The 7,876-nt window shown below is 40.4% G+C and overlaps 1 long non-coding RNA gene across 1 annotated transcript; it reads right to left on the bottom strand.

Moving 5' to 3' along the window:
- Positions 1–4,095: 4,095 nt before the first annotated feature.
- LOC134600757 (uncharacterized) lies at positions 4,096–7,516 on the bottom strand. The gene is made up of 3 exons (XR_010090359.1): positions 7,400–7,516; positions 5,285–5,389; positions 4,096–4,274 (listed from the first exon to the last, which is right to left on the bottom strand). It is a non-coding gene; the product is annotated as an uncharacterized LOC134600757 (long non-coding RNA).
- Positions 7,517–7,876: the final 360 nt, after the last annotated feature.

The raw sequence follows: 7,876 nt of genomic DNA, 5'->3' as shown, positions 1-7,876 counted from the left end.
GGAACTGAAAACGGCTACTCGACGACACGAACACCGCTGAACTTCCAGAGCAGTTGGGAGTTCCACCCGTATCACATTATGTTTCCCATCGGTGTTCGGTAGTTTTAAACCGAACTCGATGGCTAAGTCTATTTCGTATGTCGTTCGGTAGTTGTAGCTGGGATCTGAGCGGTATTCTCACAAAATGTAACCCCAGACCCCAGCTATCTACCGAATGTCCATTCGTACAAAAAGAGTGAATTATGCGAAAGTTATGGATTTTAATGTAAATTGTCAGTTCTGCTGCACGAGGAGATAATCTACTTAACGGTGTATTCTAGTGGGAGTATCCCTCTCGTGCAGCAGTGCATGATGGGAGAAATGTCCAGAATGTTAAGTTCCCCATGTAGTCCCCTACTGTATTACCCCTGCTAAGTCTGTCTGGAAACCCCTTGCATGGGGACTTGCATAAATACTGGAAGTTGTGAATAAAGATCTCAGTTGACTCCCAGACTGTGTTTTGTCCGGTTATTGGGAGGATTGGGGATATTGCCTTACTTTTCAGCGCTGACTGTGGATTTACCTGTAATACCAGCGGAGACCGTGGATTATAATACTGCACTCCGCTACAGTTACACAATAAAGATTTTTTTCACGGGGGGAGGAGGGTGAAAGGGTTAGGAGAGGGTGGCGGGAGTAGTGTGGTGTATAGTGTGGTGTGTGTGTGTGTAACAGTGTATAGATGTCGGGGGGGTATAGTAGTATGTATTATCTATGAAAATATTCCTGCGATTAATATATATTTGCTCTCTTCTTATCTTTATATACTGTTTAAATATATATTTATACGATAGAGAAAATTTTCCTGGGATTGATCCCTATGGCAGACAGTCTATATTAGTATATTCTAAGGCTAGTCATAATTAATAGACAAAGCACTCAATATAGTATATAAGAGATTGGTGCTCCCATTCACTTCCTCCATGGTTTCCTTTTTGTTTAATTTTTATTGGTTGATTAGTAGTGGTACATTCAGCAGTAGTTGTAGTAGTGTGTTTACAGTTTGGTAGCAGTATGTGTGTGTAACAGTGTGGGCAGCAATAGGGGTAGTCACGTGTGTGTACCGGTCATTTCTGAAACGGCCGTTTTAGTCCCAGTCCTTTCCCCTCTCCTTAAAGAGAGATCACTGTGCTTAGTTTGTGGGGGTGGAACCATGAACAGATCAGGATCGGACACAGAGAATACAGCCCCTCCAGGCCCCATTAGACTCCATTGTAGTCTCTAATGGGACCTGGAGGAAATTCTTTCTAACACACTCTCTAAAGGACACTGAGATAGCCTCTGCTAGAATGATCCCCCCTCCATGGCCCATTAGCCCTCAATTGTAGTCTCTACTGGGACCTCGAAGGGATTATTGCACTTTTGTTCCTTGTGTCTAAAGATTGTGTAGGGTGTGGCTGGAGGCGGTGCATGGAGGCGGGACAAGGGTGGCGCTTGCTGCGGAGTATGGGTGGGGCCTGTAAGGGGGCCCTTGATTTATTTTGTCCGGGGGCCCGGAGGGTTTTCAGTCCGCCCCTGCTCGGCGTCGTATCCAGAAGTTGTCTTTGGAAAATAGACGTATGAGTGCTGCCAGCATTGATGCAGAGGTTGAAGGGGTGGGGGGTCAGCCTGTCAGTGCTCAAACCATACGCCGCACACTGCATCAAATTGGTCTGCATGGCTATCGTCCCAGAAGGAAGCCTCTTCTAAAGATGATGCACAAGAAAGCCCACAAACTGTTTGCTGAAGACAAGCAGACTAAGGACATGGATTACTGGAACCATGTCCTGTGGTCCGATAAGACCAAGATAAACTTATTTGGTTCAAATGGTGTCAAGTGTGTGTGGCCACAAAAAATAGTGACACTTTTGGACATTTCAACTTAGGGATGTACTCACTTTTGTTGCCAACGGTTTAGACATTAATGGCTGTGTGTTGAGTTATTTTGAGGGGGAAGCAACTTTACACTGTTATATAGGCTGTACACTTACTACTTTACATTGTAGCAGAGTGTCATTTCCTCAGTGAAAAGAAATAATAAAATATTTACAAAAATGTGAGGGGTGGACAAATAAGGACAAATGATATTGCTAAAGACAGAGCAGTACACAGACAGAGCACCACAATCACTACGACAGCAAGTAGGGTTTATGGTGCTTAAACTGCCCTATTACGACAACAGAAAATAGACTTTTGCGCTATAATAAAATTCTCTATCCATTATTCTATTGCTACAGATAACCATGGTAACTAAATTGCAAATGTCCGTAGTACGGGCCATGGAAGATCGCCATTATAATCACCAGAGACAAAATATCACTTGTTACACAGGTCCCATCCATCACACGTGTTATTTTGTATTATGGGGCACTGTAATGCATATTTTGTAAACATTTTCAATCTCAAGTACTTTCCTCTGAATCGCAAGTGATAGAATATCATTCAGCATGCCGTGGTTTCTCGGAGTTACAGTGCTATATATTGTAATCACATTGTATATAAATTATACTAGTAAAATAGAGCATATACTCTGCATCATAGCTGCACAACTCAGTGTTAGTCCGTTGTAACCCAATTAAGGCAGATTGTTATTTAATGTAGTAAAATACCTGAATCCTGTCGATTTCCTGCTTCTGAGACTCATATACTCTCAGCGCCTCCCTTTCTGCTCTGGGTCCTAGGAAAACAATTCCACAAATTAGAACTTTGGATCATATGATGCTGCTGGTCTATCAAGCTTGACGGTCTATGTATGTGTATCCATCTGCAACTATAACTGGGGAATGCCAGAGACAGCGGAAATAAAAGAGAGGTGGTTCTTGGTATCTTAATAGGTTTGCGGTATTATTGGTGGGGTCATTTATTCAAATTACCAACATAACATTGTAAGATATATAATAGCATACCTCCCAAGTGTCCCTATTTAGGAGGGACAGTCCTGAATTATGGGTTCAAATCCATCTGTCCCTCTTTTTATCCTAATGTCCCTCTTTTGTAGGCGCTCCATATTGTTGGTGTGTCTGAGTGCATAACAGAGCTCCACAGTAATAATATTAACAGTAATGTGTCTTTAAACTACAATACATGTGTTTAGAAATCAGTGTGTAAATAAGATACATTGTTCTTGTTCTAAATAAAATTTTAGTTGCTTAGTGTGTTATTGTAAGTCACCTACAAATTTCTCAGAACAGCCCCCACCCAGCCATACCAGTGTCCCTCTTTGTTCATTTGAAATGTTGGGAGGTATTGGGATGGTGTATACCAGGGGTCTAGTTCAGGGAATCCTTGGTGACAAGGTCAAGGAGGACTTAATATTAGACTTCAGACTTAGCTCTGTTGATTTTTAAGTCTCAAATGACATAATTTTAAAATGACATAAAGGGACATTCTACACTCTACGTCAGGGGTAGGCAACCTTCGGCACTCTAGATGTTGTGGACTACATCTCCCATAATGCTCTTACACCGATAATGCTGGCAAAGTATCATGGGAGGTATAGTCCAAAACATCTGAAGTGCCGAAGGCTGCCTATGCCTGCTCTAGGTATTATAACTATTACTACTAAATCTCTATTGGTAGAGATTCTCGGTCCCCAGAAACCTGCAGACCAGCCTCCAACAATGATTTGGCAGATGTGACGCTATGCTTTTCTTTATAAACATAAGAAACTCATCCAAAAGTGAACACAGAGATAGAAATACGGCGCAAGGAGGACATGTTGGCCAAGAATTACAGTGTGTCTGGGGCACCTTGCTCATATCTAGACCATGTGCAATACTAAATAGGCAGCAGAGGGAGCTATTTACTAAAAGTGCCAAAGGAGTGGGAATTGGAGAGGAAATGCAGTTGCAGTACTTTAAGTCCAAAGTCCAAATGTTGCAAACTAGCAAACAAACAAATAGCACCCAGCACTTTATTTATACCTGCGTATGGCTGTCACACAGCAATTTTGGTTCCCCATAAAACAAAGAATGCACGTGTTACTGAGGATCGCACACAGAGTAGCAAGACATGACACAGAAAGCATCAAACAAAATCCTTCCCCCTCCAAAAAAACACGAAAAGAACTCACTTCTAGTAGCAGCCGGTATACTTTTTGGGTTGTATTTGACAGATGCTGGTGTTGTCTCTCCTGCTCTGGTGGTGAATTTATTAAGTTCCAAAAGTGATTTTTTGTGAGAAGACGAGAGGGATCTTATTCTGGAAGCAGCGGTTGTCTTCTCGTGAACCTTACGCCCCTTGTTTAAGAGTTTACTCTGAACACACAATTTCATATAAAAAGTTGTGTTAAGACAAGAATATCATATACACACATACATTTATAGATGCCTTATTCATTATGAATAGCACATTGAGATTTAAAGGGTTGAATTAGTCTTTGTAGGTTGTTTGGCTCCATTAGAGGGACAAGAATTAGGGCTTATCCACATTATTTCCTAGTGTGTGAGAAAACCATCGTAAGGGGGAAATAAACTTATGCATGTCTTTCTCAAAAAAAGATCCATGGTATTTACCATTTTAACTTGCAGTTTGCAAACATATCGTAACAAATCTAGCATCACTGATTTCCCAGTGTAAAGCTCATAAGCTGGCTTCTATATAAAATAAGAATGCACGCGCAAGCGCGTCACAATAGCGTTCACCGTAAAATGGGGGGGGGGGGGGGGAGACTTTATTGGCACTCATAGAAGGCACGTGTGAAATAACACAGAGCCAAATAAAAAAAAAAAAACCTTACACACTTCTGCATTCTCAGACCATATTTATAGGGCTGTAGTGGTTATGGTGTTTGGAGTAACCCTTTAATGTAATACTAAAATTCCTGGGACGTTAGGCTTCCTCTTTAAGCCCAGTGACTTCAACTAACATATTTTAAGGTTGATGATATTTAATTTTTATTACTGCAGGATTCTTCATTGCCTAATTACTTAATCTTATCCACCTTCTTCTGAATTTTACAATATGTTTACATGATCTGTATTCCTGAAAACATACTTTATAGTGCAAATTGCTGTTAGAGCAGTGGGGGCATTGCTTTTGTAGAACCGGGAAACCCAGGTTCAGATCCTGGTCAATCCCTTTACTGATAAGTGTCCTTACTGGCAAGACTCCTAACGATATACATCCACCTAACTCAGATCCTCATAGGTCGTACGCTTGTTTAAGCAGGGCCTTCTTCACCTCTAGATATCCCTGTTCTATAATGGTAAAGTGATGTGGAATATGTTTGTACTATATAAAGTTTGATAATAATGTTAAAACAAACCTCTTGTTTCTCTGTTAGGTGTTTGCTCCAATAGGTAAATAAATCCTCAAAATCTGGACAAGCAAAGGGATTTGGGGAAAAAATGGAACTCTTATCTGCAGACATCTGTGAAATTTGAAGCAGAATTAAAGAAATAAAACCACACTTTAAAAAAAATGTACATTGGGGTTTCTTCAAGCTGGGATCTGGAAGACACTCATACTAGTCCTACCCGCACACATCAGAGCAGGATCTTCACATTGCTTCTCGTTTACAAGTTGGGCATATTATTTAAAAGGACATGCATCACTTGAAAATTATTTTTGTTGGTCAGGCCTCTCAGCGAGGATAATTTTTTTTAGCCAACCAACCCATCTCAGTGTCAGACCTGTCCATGAATGACTGAAACAGGGTATAACTGAGAAGCAACAGGAGAGAGAAACCCGTCACTAGGGCTTGTTCTGCAGATCTACCAACAGCACATGTGACTGCCAGGCATGCCCACAAAACTTTCCAGCATTCCTAGGGATAGCACACTGATTGGTGAGATCAATATATCCCATGGAGTGGGTGTGAAAAACATAAATAAGAATGTGGTAAATATGAGAAAAAAAGTATTTAACTGCTTTTATCAGCCTGCAGTGTGAGGCAACTGTCTCATTTAAGCCACGTTTTTGGACGGGACAGTCGTCTCAAAGTGATGCATATTCCTTAAATAATTCAGATTGACATTCCCGTAATTGCTCGAGGAGGCTAAAGGTACAGTACCCCCAAGTTTTTGTAAAACCTCACCCAAGATGAGAATTATATTGTATTTCATCTCAAAGACAAGCACCTTATTCATACTCTGCAAATGCACAGGCCCACTGTAATGTGTTACCCCCTGTATCCGCGCTCTATTATTTTTTTAAATTATTTTTCTATTATTTTTTTTTAATTACTTTTATGCCTAAAATGGAATATGTCGTTGTCACTTCAGAAAAAATTACAGTTTAGTGAATACCGGCAGTCCTGCATGAGTTTAAAGCCAGAGTCTACATTACAAAACGTACTTTCCCCTTTGTGATTGGCTGAGATTTGAGTTTCCAGCCAATCATTTCCCAGCTAATTTATAAAATATTGCAGATGAGAATGTTCACTAAAAAACAAATTATAGTGAATAGAACACTACAGTGTTAAAAATAACATTTTAGGTCCCTGGCCCACCTTGCCTCTGTTAAATAAGTAAAAAAAACTCGCCTTTATTCCCACGCTCTGCCCCATCAGAATTGACTATCTCAGCCAATCCATTGCTTTCCCATATGAAAGCATTGGGAGGCTATTGAGCATGTGCAGAAAAATGCTGCTCTGTGTAGAGCAGCATCTCCTCATAAGATGCAGTGAGGAGGACTATTCAGTGTCTCCATGCAGAGTGTGGAGCGCTGAACGCTAGTGCAACACATTCTGCAGCACTGACACAGGAAGCCCCTCTTGGGCCCTCTGATTGACTGCCCCTAGAGGTGTCCGTAATCAGCAATGACTATATTTTCTCTAAAAAGGCCGTGTTTGCATTAAAATGCCTGCAGGGGGCATACTATACTCACCAGAACATCTACATTAAGCTGTAGTTTTTCTGGTGACCATAGTGTCCCTTTAAGGCTAAAATACCTGTGACTGTAAGGCTGTGTCTGTAGTGAAGTGGAGACATTTTCGAAATCAGCACTTTTTGCCTTATGCTTTACAATTCATTTTACTGTAACTTACTGCTTAGTGAATAAACCCTTGTAATATTTGACCAATCCAAAATGTATCCATAATATAAAATATGGTACAGTTATTTCTCAGTAACCAAGTAGTGTATGGCAAAAAAAAAGCTGTAGATACATATAAAGCAATCGGAAAATAAAAAAAAATGTATTTAACCCCTTAAGGACCAAACTTCTGGAATAAAAGGGAATCATGGCATGTCACACATGTCATGTGTCCTTAAGGGGTTAAAAAAAATAGCTTTTTGCTTGAATTTCTAAAGCACCTGTCACACACAGATTAAATAATCTCTGTGTGCGAAATACAAATCCTATTATTGTCAGCAAGCCTTGAATCCAAAGTATGGACGTTGTACTATAACAACCAGAGTCCCATGAATTGTTCACCTACACTTTAGGGATTAAACCGCTTTTATGCACTGGTTTATTGTATCACTTGAAATCCAGATTGGAAGGAAATCCTCAATTTAGGTGCAGATACTAGCTTTATGCTCGTTTGATGTTTCTGTTATCTCTATGAGAGAGGTAGATTTAAATCTGGTCTCATTCCACTCAGCAACTGCCAGGAACAATGGGTGGTTAATTCAATACAACTGCCCCGAGGAAAGCCCCTGAAAACCGGTTTAAATCTGCGATTCAGATTAATCATCCCAAATCACACTGGGCTTTTCACTTAACTTCATTTCAACTGGTGCAAACCAATCAAATGCCTTTTACTCTATGCCTGAACGGATCAATCCATCCAAGATTTACCTGCGCAGTATTGTGCAATGAGAATTGTTGGGAATTCAGAGTGAATTGCAAATTTAAGGCCAAACTTGCAAATTGAGAAAAAAAAAATGTTGGTTGTTACTTTGGCCTTAAATTT

Source organism: Pelobates fuscus, chromosome 3, assembly GCF_036172605.1.
Source record: "Pelobates fuscus isolate aPelFus1 chromosome 3, aPelFus1.pri, whole genome shotgun sequence".
Lineage (NCBI taxonomy): Eukaryota > Metazoa > Chordata > Amphibia > Anura > Pelobatidae > Pelobates > Pelobates fuscus.
Note: the sequence above shows the minus strand (reverse complement) of the source record. Positions and strands in the feature narration are given on the sequence as shown.